This window comes from Euprymna scolopes, chromosome 45, assembly GCF_053919585.1.
Source record: "Euprymna scolopes isolate OS-2025 chromosome 45, ASM5391958v1, whole genome shotgun sequence".
NCBI classification, from domain to species: domain Eukaryota; kingdom Metazoa; phylum Mollusca; class Cephalopoda; order Sepiida; family Sepiolidae; genus Euprymna; species Euprymna scolopes.
The window spans coordinates 35388918-35400992 of NC_136526.1; positions in this window are offsets into that span (position 1 = coordinate 35388918).

Genomic DNA, 12075 nt, shown 5'->3' on the forward strand with positions numbered 1-12075 from the left:
AAATAAACAAGCAACAAAACGTAAATGTTTGGAAAAATACAACTTACATATGCTTGCAAACACACGCGCACACGCACACACAAACGTAAATATGTTTGAAACCCCACCCCCCTTAAATATGTTTGCAAAAATATATAAAAAAAAACATGTTTAAAATTAAAATATAACAAAAATATTTATTTTTATTTCAAGGGTGTCATTATATACATTTTGTGCTTCCGTAACTGGATGGACAGACAGTAACAACGCCACCTATAGTCAAACGGAAGAAACAGGCTCTCTCTTTCTTCCAGATTACCAGTATTCGTTCGTTTAAAGGCTTCCAAATTCCTTTTCAAATTTTGAAGGGTTATAATTCAAATATTAATAAAAAAAAATATATCTGATTTGTTTACGAAAAAAAAAACAACAACAACAAAAAAACGTTATTCTTTCTGGTAGATTTAATTTCGTAATGACTCCAATTTATTTTTTTACTTTTTTTTATTTTCAATTTTTACATTACGCTCTAACATTTTTTTTTTATTTTAAATTATCGATCATGTAAGAAATTATCTTACTCGTTTTTGCCTATGGCATTATGAAAGAAACACAGAAAAGCAACAAAGGCTCACCTTAAATCCAAGAATAATTTTATTTACAAAAGGGTAAAAAAGGAGTCCATATTGCAAAAGAGTACCCTCTTTAGCTTCTGCCAAATGGCGGGTAGTTCTTGCCTTGAAAGGCGAAGGTAGTTTTCTTCTTGTTGAAGATGCTGGTAGAATCGGCCGCTCGTAGAATTGGTTGAGGGTTCTCGAAATCCTTCCAGACTGTCGATACGAACAACGCACTTGCGTTCGATGTTCATAAAATAATATGCCCTCTTGCGGGCAATGATAATGAAGTAATTAATCCGTAGAACATTTTAGCCTCCGGCTAATATCCGCATTTAAATGAGTGGAGAAATGAATGGGGTAGAACCATGCCTTAGTTCATTAGGCATAGAGCGAGATTACGCACGTCGGCTTTGCTCGACGCCAAATTGAAATCTGTTTTTTGAAACACAAAATTCCCGCCACTTCTGAATCCTCCGCAGCAACTGGACAATGCAATACCATTGGTCGAAATAATCGCGTGATGGTAAATCACGCCGTTATCGCCCTTGCTTCTGAAATTTCTCACACACTGCCAAAGGAAGGAAGAGAAAGAAATGGATACTCATTTCTTTCTTTTTTATCGGGAAATTAAGGATTGTCGCCTATTTGGACAAGTTATTACAATGAAATTCTGTCCCAAAGGACTTAATATTAACACAATAATAGCAATTAAATTCAATGTGTGTCTGTTGTCAATCTGAACTTATAACGATCTCTCTATGGCAAACAGAGAATGTATTAGTAATAAAAAGTATGACTCTACTGATGAGTCTATAAAAGGAATATACAATTATTAACTTGGTGTTTGGTCCGCACAATCCGGACACACCCAATCTTCAACGGTAACTTGTTGGTCCACCCCGACACAACTAAAATAGTACCACTCATTGCACGAGTCGCAACACATCATAGGTGTTGTTCCGTTGTTGATGACTGAACATGTGGGGCAAAAGAAGGGGCCTCCTTCTTCCACAAATTCTGCTAATGCAGGTTCAGGATAATGTTTTATCTTTAAAGGATAAATATTTTTTAAGGAATGAATTTGGACACACCCGTCTTTCAGCACTGAGGCCGAACGAACCTTGTTGTCCTTTCCGACCAATAATTTTACTACCCTACCCAACCCCCAGAAGGGCCGGGACTTATTAGGAGCTTTGACAAAACAATTTCACCCTCTGATATTTTAGAGGTTTCATTTTCTGTAATGTGGGCGTCTACTTCTCCAATTGAGAGCAAGTAGTCATTATGCCAAATACGTTTGAATTTACTGACAAATTCATCTCTCATTTCAAGGGAATGTAAGAGCGAATTTCTATTTAGAGGTTCTGGACAAGGGTCCTCTGAATCGCTAAGATTGATAAGCAGGCGGGGATGATATCCTGTCTGCAAAAAATGGTTGGGAGTCAACCCATCAAGGCCTTTATCAGAAGCTGAAATAAATGTTAGTGGCCTATCATTTTATGGCCTTTTGAACATCTGAAAGGGCGGTTAGGAACTCGAAATAACCGACCCTCCTCCTACCCAACAACTTGGAAAGACACTGTTTCACAGTTTTAATTAATCTCTCCCATACTCCACCATGCCATGCAGAGTACAGGGGAATTGTATAATGAACAATAGTAGTGGATTTGAAATATTCTCTAAATTCATCAGACACAAATATGTCTGATAATGTAATATCCGACGCTATGAAAGATTTGGCATTGTCGGAATACATATGAGTTGGTACACCGAATAAGTTGGTGAACCTAACGAACGCTAACAAGAAGGATCTTGCGCTCATGTCCGGTACCAATTCCAAGTGTATGGCACGTAAACTCATGCAAGTAAACAGTAGGATGTACATTTTGACATCCTCATTATTATTTTTGACAAAAAAAATGTCCAGTAAAATCCACCCCTACACATTTGAAGGGCCGGACAAAATTTACTCTATCAGAAGGCAGTTGAGACCCAGAGGGTTCTTTGTACGGTAGAGAATTAATTCTCTTACATATAACACAGTCACGGAGAACCGACTTCACCGCCTGTCTCCCTTGGGGGATCCAAAAACCCGATAGCCTCACCTTGCTAAGGGTTGAATTTGCTCCCATATGACAACAATTCTGGTGAGCTTCAATAATGACCAATTTGGTCAGGTGGCTATTTATTCCTAATAATATAGGAAATTTCACTTCATATGGAAAAACCTCGGAGTTCTGAATACGTCCTTGAGTCCGTATCAGTCCCTCCCTATCTAGGAATAACCCAAGGGCCGTAATTCTTGGTGGAGCAGCCCTATTAGATGGTTGTTGCAAATAAGCAAGTTTTCTGGGAAACGCTTCCCTTTGTAAATGAGAGAAGAGCAACAATTTAGCTCTCTTAACGGTGTCAGTCTTTCGGTGAGGTAATTTATCACCGAATCTCACAACTTTTTCTAAGACATTAATAGCCTTAGTTAATGAGGAAAAATCAGATATTTTAATTGGCAAGTGATTCTCGTTAGAAGCAGTTTCATCCAATAACATACAAGTTACCATCTTTCTGTTAACATTGTTAAGACAAGGCAAGGGGGACGTGGACCAGCTGATTTCAACTTGATTAAGCCAGTCTGGTCCGCAGGTCCAAAATTTGAAAAATTGTTTGAACTTAGAGGCAGTAATACCTCTGGTTAAAAGATCAGCTGGATTATCCGACGAAGGAACATATCTAAATTTAGGGTTTATCCCATATTTAAGTTTAATGTTTTCAATGAACTTATTAATGTCTGACACGCGATTTTCAATTAATATTTTTTTTTTCGCAGCCTTCCCATTCAAAATCCATGACAGGGCTACTTGTGCGTCAGACACAACAAAAAAGGATTTGATATTGATGGGCGCTAGAGCACCCAAAACTTGTGGAATAACTTTAAACGCTAGAAATATAGCTAATAGTTCCAAAACAGGTAGTGATTTTCCCTTGATGGGTGCCACTTTTGCCTTGGCGAATATCAAGGAACACTGAGCACCTTTTTCGCATACACGGAAAACCCATAAGCATGCTTAGAAGCATCGCTAAAGCAAATAATTTCAACAGGGGATTCCGCTAGGAGAGTACATCTAGGAAATTCAAAGTTCCCTATACAATTCAGCTCGCTGGCATGTGCTTGCAACGTGGCCTTAACTTCTTCAGGGATTTGTTGATCCCAAAACAACTCCTTTTTCCACAGTTGACTAATAATGATATTCCCCTGCACGGTGACAGGAAGAAGTAAAGATAATGGATCATATAGACTTGAGACGTGAGATAATATCTTGCGTTTGGTATTGGCATTGCCATCTATTACAGATGGAGCGAGTTTAAGGGTATCCCTTTCAACAGAATATTGATACCCCAGCACCTTTTCAAAGTTGGGGGAAGAAGACAAGATAGTACCGTCTTCCATCATTTTATTTTGTATGCTCGTGCAATTGGAGTTGCAGGATTGGAGTTCAAACCCCGCTTCTCCGAGTCTTTCGCGGACTTTATTATACACATCGGTTAGAGTATCTCGGTCACTATTAGTAGTAACTAAGTTGTCAACATAGAATTTATTGGAAATCGAATGTGAAGTCAAATCGGCTTCATATTTTTTGGCATGATGCTTAAGTATAAAGCTTAATATAAAAGGGCTGGCATTGAACCCAAATATAATAGTATTAAAACGGTAGGCGCACAATTTGCCATCTACCTTGAGGAAAAAACAAAATCTATTTTTATCTTCAATAGATTTTAACCTGATCTGTAAACAAGCTTTGCGCAAATCGCCCAAAAGCACATATTTTTCTTTACGGAAAGCTAGTAGAATATCTAGCAACAATGCAGTCATGTTAACACCCGAATAAGTAGCGTCGTTAATCTAAACGCTACCTTTACGTTTCAACGAACAATTGAAAACAGGGCGGATTTTTGTAGTTATTCCCAGACCTTCTTTAATTACTGGCCGATGGAGAATCCATTTATAATTCTCATAAGTTCCATGTGGAATGGAGAAAGGTTCGATAATTCCGCAGTCTTCGTATTCTTTGAAGACCTGTATATAATCGTTATACAATCCCTTTCCTTCCAAGGACTGGGCCACCCTATGCATTATTCGCAGTGAAGGCACATAATTGGACTCCACCTTGAGAAGCTTGTCATGCTCCCAAGGCAGCTCGACGTAATATTTTCCTTCCTTGAGAACTATAGCCTCTTCGAAGGCATCTATTTTTTCTTTATCAATTGGAGACAACTGGTTGGCATCCTCGTTACCTATGGAGTCCAGAGAAAAAAACTTTTCTACTCCACGTTCAACAGCAGGACCGTCAAAAAAAGTTTGCAGCACATCCTCGTAAGATGTTACTGGCTTTAATACACTATCAATTAAATATGACTGACACATAGGGAGTGTTTTAATAACTTGATCGAAGGCTGGCAATTTTCCCACAGCCTTATCATTTTTGTTTAAAAAATTTGACCCCTCACCGAAGGGAATGATATAATTGCGGAGTTTCCAAGCGGAACCTCCCAAGCACTTAATTAAACTGAGATTATGGATTCTAGGAATAAGATCCAGGCCAATGATACCGAGAATGTTAGAACCGTTTAGTTCAGAATAACCAGGGCAAAACTTATACCCTTTTTCAGTTAAATTCGACGTAATCTCATCGAACCTGTTTACGTTAAATTTCAATTTCAAGTTTTCAGCAAACAATGCATAATGATAAAAAGGACGCTAATGTCCCAATTTAATAGACACTTCCAGCTCTGAAAGACGTAAGGACTTATTCCCCACGAGGGTATTGACAGACATTTGTACCGTCTCAGGATTTAGATTACGGTTGTGAATCAACCGGTCCAAAATTGTTTTAGAGAAAAAGGATTTTCGGCTACCTGTATCTATCAGACAGAAAAAATAAACCGGGTGCCCTTTAACCTTCATAGATATCTTGAGTACAGGACTAATACTCTTGTCCTGATCCGCCACGAAAGTATGTCCCACAAAGGACTTAGATTCTTTTGGACACATTAAGGAATAATGGTTTTTTGTACCACAATTACTGCAAGGGAAGGGGAACCCCTTAACCCCCCTGCAACTGAACTCTGAGTGCTCACCGAGGCACCGGGGACATAATCTTAATTCTTTCGGTCGAATAATTTTAGATTCCAAATTTGGAAATTTAGAACAAACTTTTGTCAGGTGACCATCAACCTGACACAATTTACAAAATTTATTTTCGCCATTTTTGATGAAAGGCTTAGAGTTATTATTACTCTGAAAGGACTTGATTTGTTTTGGCTCCGAATTCTTCGCCACGAGGGTTCCAGCATTCAACGAACCCGACATGTTTGGCGGGAATTTTTCCTGCTTTGACGCATTCAAAGGCGACGCCATTATTATGTCTATAACGTCAACCGTATATGTTAAAATAGACTTTAAGGAAGGAAACCGTTCACAGGATTTATTCATTATTTCTCTGCGAACACTGTTCGGAAATTTAGCGAACAGAATATGAGCTATCAATCTTCCTGAGGTTGATTTATCTGTAAGAAAATCCGTGCCAAAGGAATTATCCATTTCCGTCAGTTCAAGTTTGACTCGCTGGACGAGGATTCTGATATCCCTCAAAGACGCAAAATGGTCTGGTTGTGGAATAATGTCATCGAATATTTTGTTCATAATTGCTGAAGGATTTAAATATTTTTCCTTCAGACACTCCAAGGCTGCTTCGTAATTCTCGGGAATCACATCAAACCTAGAAATAATATTAAACGCCTCTCCTGGTAATTTGGATTTTAGCAATAATAATTTATCTGCACTTTTCATGTTCGCAGTACATAATTAAAATTTCCTTAGGAACCCACGGAACTCAAACTTATTGGGAGTTGGATCCCCACTAAAGGGGGGGGGGCACTCCAACTCCATTTTCATGGGAACAATGTCCCTTGATTTCTCAATCTCCGGCTGGAGCTCAGCTAGCCTGTCGTGGACTCCCGCTTTAAACATTTCGAAATCACGACATATACTTAGTATTTCCTCATCCGGGGACTTGAAAATTAACTGATCCAATAAATCGTCTACTTCAGACAATCGTTTCTCGATGTGGGAAGAAAAATTATTTATACAACGCCCACCTCCTCTCTCGTTCATCCAATCCAAAGAAGCCGTTATACGAAACTTTTTAGCTTCTATTCGACCAACAAGATTTGAATTTGCCATGTTCGAAGGACACGACACAAGAAAAGAAAATGGCCGTTCCCACGTGGGGAAATAAATCAAAGGCGCGAAAAGGATTCTCCGACGAGAAGCACTACTATCTGAAGGGGGTTACGTCAACAAAATTCGAAACTCTCAATGAACAAGGAATTTAAACCCATAAGAACAGTTCAGACTGATATTCGACAACACATTTCAACAATGAATCAATTATAAATTCAAGAATCAATATATAATTTTTTTTTTCATACATTATTCAAACGATTACAATTATCGTAAAATATTTGAAAGGTATTTTTTTTTACGAATTAAAACTTCAGTTTACAATTTATATGAAATAATATTTATTTTCAATGAATAAGTTCCTTTATGGACCATTACAATTTAATATAAAAATGAATATTCAATATTATTTTTTTTTTCGTTAAAGCACATGGTCCCTTAAGGACCATTACAAATTAATATAAAAATGAATATTAAATATATTATTTTTTTTTAAAGGCGACACAATGAAAGGAAAAAAAATCCAAAATAATGTGGGGGGGGGGATATCTTTTGCAATAAAAACGATGTAAGAAATTATCTTACTCGTTTTTGCCTATGGCAGAATGAAAGAGACACAGAAAAGCAACAAAGGCTCACCTTAAATCCAAGAATAATTTTATTTACAAAAGAGTAAAAAAGGAGTCCATATTGCAAAAGAGTGTCCTCTTTAGCTTCTGCCAAATGGCGGGTAGTTCTTGCCTTGAAAGGCGAAGGTAGTTGTAGTTCTTGCCTTGAAAGGCGAAGGTAGTTTTCTTCTTGTTGAAGATGCTGGTAGAATTGGCCGCTCGTAGAATTGGTTGAGGGTTCTCGAAATCCTTCCAGACTGTCAATACGAACAACGCACTTGCGATCGATGTTCATAAAATAATATGCCCTCTTGCGGGCAATGATAATGAAGTAATTAATCCGTAGAACATTTTAGCCTCTGGCTAATATCCGCATTTAAATGAGTGGAGAAATAAATGGGGTAGAACCATGCCTTGGTTCATTAGGCATAGAGCGAGATTACGCGCGTCGGCTTTGCTCGACGCCAAATTGAAATCTGTTTTTTGAAACACAAAATTCCCGCCACTTTTGAATCCTCCGCAGCAACTGGACAACGCAATACCATTGGTCGAAATAATCGCGTGATTGTAAATCACGAGGTTATCGCCCTTGCTTCTGAAATTTCTAACAATAGTAAAAAAAAAAAAAAAAAAAACGTTTTTTTTTTTTTTCTGTTTTTAATCTTCAAGTTAAAATGTCTCTCCTTTAGATATCAACAAAAAATTTTTTTTTTAAATAAAAGATCATTTTTATTTGTTAATTCATTTATTTTTGGTTTCTTGCGTATTTTTCTGTTCGGAAAAAAAATCTTGTTACTTATTTGCCGGTTTATTTGACTGAGATATCTTAATACCTGGAGTTCGTGGAAAGTTTAAATGTGATGTTCGTTTTCAGTAGGCACTGCCAAAAATGGCCGCAAAATCAAGTTGTTGTTATTTTTTAAAAACTAAATTACATTTATTAAAATCCATTATTTCTGAGTAACTTTTTTTTTCTAGAAAGATAAAACCCTGAATTTTATCATATAGAAAACAGAATAATGTAAAACTTTTTCTACTATTTTTAATTAAATTTTAAATGTTAAATTTTCCCAAAAAGTTAACAATTGACATTTTTTGTCTTGCACAAAAAACGTACATAAATATTTAAAAAAAAAAGGTTTTTGAAATAATTAATTTATTTATTTATTGTCTAACTAAGATTTAGGATGATTTTCTAAGAGAATATGCAAAAATATTATAATATAAGTACCTGAATTTCTAATAATTCCACTTATTCATATAGGTAACCAGATATTTCGCGTCGATCTAGAGTCTATATCGACACTGTTTACGTTTGCGTTTGATAAGAAGCAAAGTATGGAAGACCAAACAGGCCAAAAAAACTTATTTTTCAGTGACGAAAATTTCAATGTATTATTAACGCTGAGGCTGGCCAGTACCAGATGGGTGACCATTTGTATGAGTTTGGTTTTTAATGTGTATGGGTGTGGGGGCCATGCTCCCCAAAATGGGGGGGGGGGCAATTTAAAGCAGAATTAAAAAAAAATTATTTCACCGTGTTTGGTCCACCGTAGTCGAAAGGCGGCAAACGTTTTCAAACGGGATCGAAAAAAATGATGCTATTTTTAACACAAAGGGCACAATATTTATTGAATTTTTTTTTGTATCGATTCTTCAAAGCATGCCCTGTTTAATAATGGTCATGCATTATTCGGCTCGCTAAAAAAAAATTGTTAATTTATTTATCAAAAATTTTAAAATGGCTTTTTTCGTATAAATATTAAAAAAACTTTTTTTTTTGTTTTGCTTAACTTAAATTAATTATTTTACTTAACATATTCACTTAATTTCACACTTCAAAACTCAAAAGCGGGATAATTAATCACAATCGAAGTTCTGATATTCAGACGTCAAAATAAGGTATGCAAACAATTTTTTTTTTTTTAAATCTATAATTCTGTCCCTTACAACAACATAATATCTTGTGTTCAGTTTCAGATTATTATTTTAAGCATATTTGTTCCCACTTCAAAACAGGGGGGGTTGTAAGCAAAAAATATATATATATATATATATATAAATATCGTTTATGAAAACTAAGTACACTGTTATAAAGTTCATTCTTCTCCTAATAATCGCTGAAAATTTCGTATTGATCGGATAATTACCTGATTTTTGGTAGATTTTTAAAAAGACGGTCCGTCAAAATGTACTGACCTCCCCCCCCCCAGTTTTGGCGGTGCCTAGTTTTCAGCATACCCGACCGATTAAAAATCGTAATTTAAAAGGTGAGTGTTGAGTTAGAATGTTCTCTCCTTTTATTTATTTATCTTCTTTTTTTTTCTTGCGAACATGAAACATTATTTAGTAATACATACTCAACATGGAGAGGGGATGATGTTTTGAAAATTTTAAAAATTGTCCTGTTGGACCGAATGTATAAAAATTACCAAATGTTTTGATTTAGGAAAACTCGTCCCCGTTTGCTAGGAAGGAAAACTGGTCTCTTCTCGAATAAACAAGGGACCAGTTTTCCTACCTAACAAGAAGGGACAAGTTTTCCGGGTACGAGTTTTCCAGAGTTTGGCAGGCACCATTTTTTGTGGGGGAGGGGGTCTCAGTTTCAGAAAAGTGGATATTTCGTTAAGTGGAAGGGGGGGGGGCATCTCAGAAAAGTGTTTCCGGTAGGTGTCAGTCATACATGAGTAGATTTGTTTATGGCGCACGCACGTGCGCGTAAAATGGCCCCCAGAGAATTCAATGCATAATACAACTTTCTATATCTCGATAACTACTTATTTCTGCAAAATTTCAATGCATCTTCGTATTCAGCATAGTCAAAAACCGGTATTCCGGCATAAAGCTCGAGACAATAGTCTCTAACCCCCTTTCACAACAAAAGGAACTAATTTCCCTATACACCGCTTTTGGTTACTATGGGAACAGCTAATTTTTGTGATGATTCGATTTTTAATAATAAACACATTTTATTATTTTAAACAATATACAGGACATTTTAAAAGTAAAACAATATTTGTTTAATAGTAATTATTAAAGAAAAAGTTAAAATTTGACTTTTTTGGCCTTTTTTATCTAAAAAATGTGGTTTTGTCTTTGAATTTGGCCTTTTTTACTGAAAGATTTGGCTTCAAACATTTATTATAGTCTACAATATACAGGATTTTTTTTGAAAGTATAAACAATATAATCACATATTTATTAATTTTTGTGATTCGAGGAATAAACCAATAAAATCTATTTTGTTTTTTTATTATTGTTGATTTTTTTATTATTGTTGTTGATTTTTTTTTTATTGTTGATTTTTTTTATTATTATTGTTGATTTTTTTATTATTATTGTTTTTTTTTTTTTTTTTTTTTACAAAGGTATCACCACATTATCAAGGCCCAGAGGACACTCAAGGATAAGGGTTAAAGAGTGTACAGTAGAAATTGGTCAATATAGTAATCATTAGTAATGAAAATTTGGTAAATTTAATAACTTATATGGAACGGCTCATCAAGAACTTATTTACTTTAGGCTTGAACACAACCATATTGTAGTCAGCCGGAAAGCAGGAAAACGGAAGACAATTCCACAGGCGTGCAGTTCTAAGAAAGAAGCTTTGTTCATGGAATCTACGTTTAGGTTTAGGCACAGATAAAGAGTGGGGGAAATTATTGATAGTGTTTACAGCTAGACGAGTGTTTCTTGTGAAAGTTTGGCGAGGGGGGACCATAGATTGAAGCTCAGTTGAACACTTTCCATGAAAATAACGATACATCAGAGACAAACTCGCAACATCTCTTCTGTGAGATAGAGGTTGCAAGGAGGAGAAAAGGACATCTCCTACGAGGCTACGAAGTCTATTTTGAACTCTATCAAGGCAGGACAAGTCCTTTCTAGCAGCTCCTGCCCAGATGTGGCAACAGTATTCCATCCTTGGACGTACCTGGCTCTTATATAGGTAGAGAATAGCATCAGCAGTGAGATATCTACTGGATCGATAGAAAGATCCCACCATTTTTCCAGCGGCCTTGGCAACAGATTTGATATACGTGTTCCATTTAAGATCAGGAGTAATGGTCAAGCCCAGAAGCTTGTCAAAACTTGAGGCCTCCTGAAGACGAGAGCCATTCATTTCAATTGATGACAAATGTGAATTAGAATGTTGATGATGTAAAGAGAGAAGCTTGGTTTTAGATGCATTAAAAGTAACCAGCCACTCCTTTCCCCATTGTACTACGTGCTCAAGATCAGAGGAGAGAGAATTGGAGAGAACTTGGTCGTTTACTGTCTTAGATGTGGTACCATAAATGGTAGTGTCGTCAGCATAAATGTCTACAAATGATGTAAGGATATGATTTGGTAGATCATTAATGTAGATCAGGAAAAGAGTTGGGCCCAGGATGGATCCCTGAGGGACACCGGCATTAATACTGTGAGCTTCTGATTTTTGCCCCTCAACTACTACTCTTATGAACCTATCAGAAAGAAATGATTTAATAATTGAGAAGACTTTTCCAGCTATACCATAGCTAGCGATCTTATGAAGTAAACCTTTATGCCATACCCTATCAAAGGCTTTAGATATGTCAAGAGCAATTGCCCTAGAAAGATTGCCACCGTCGAGAGATTTGCTAATCCTATG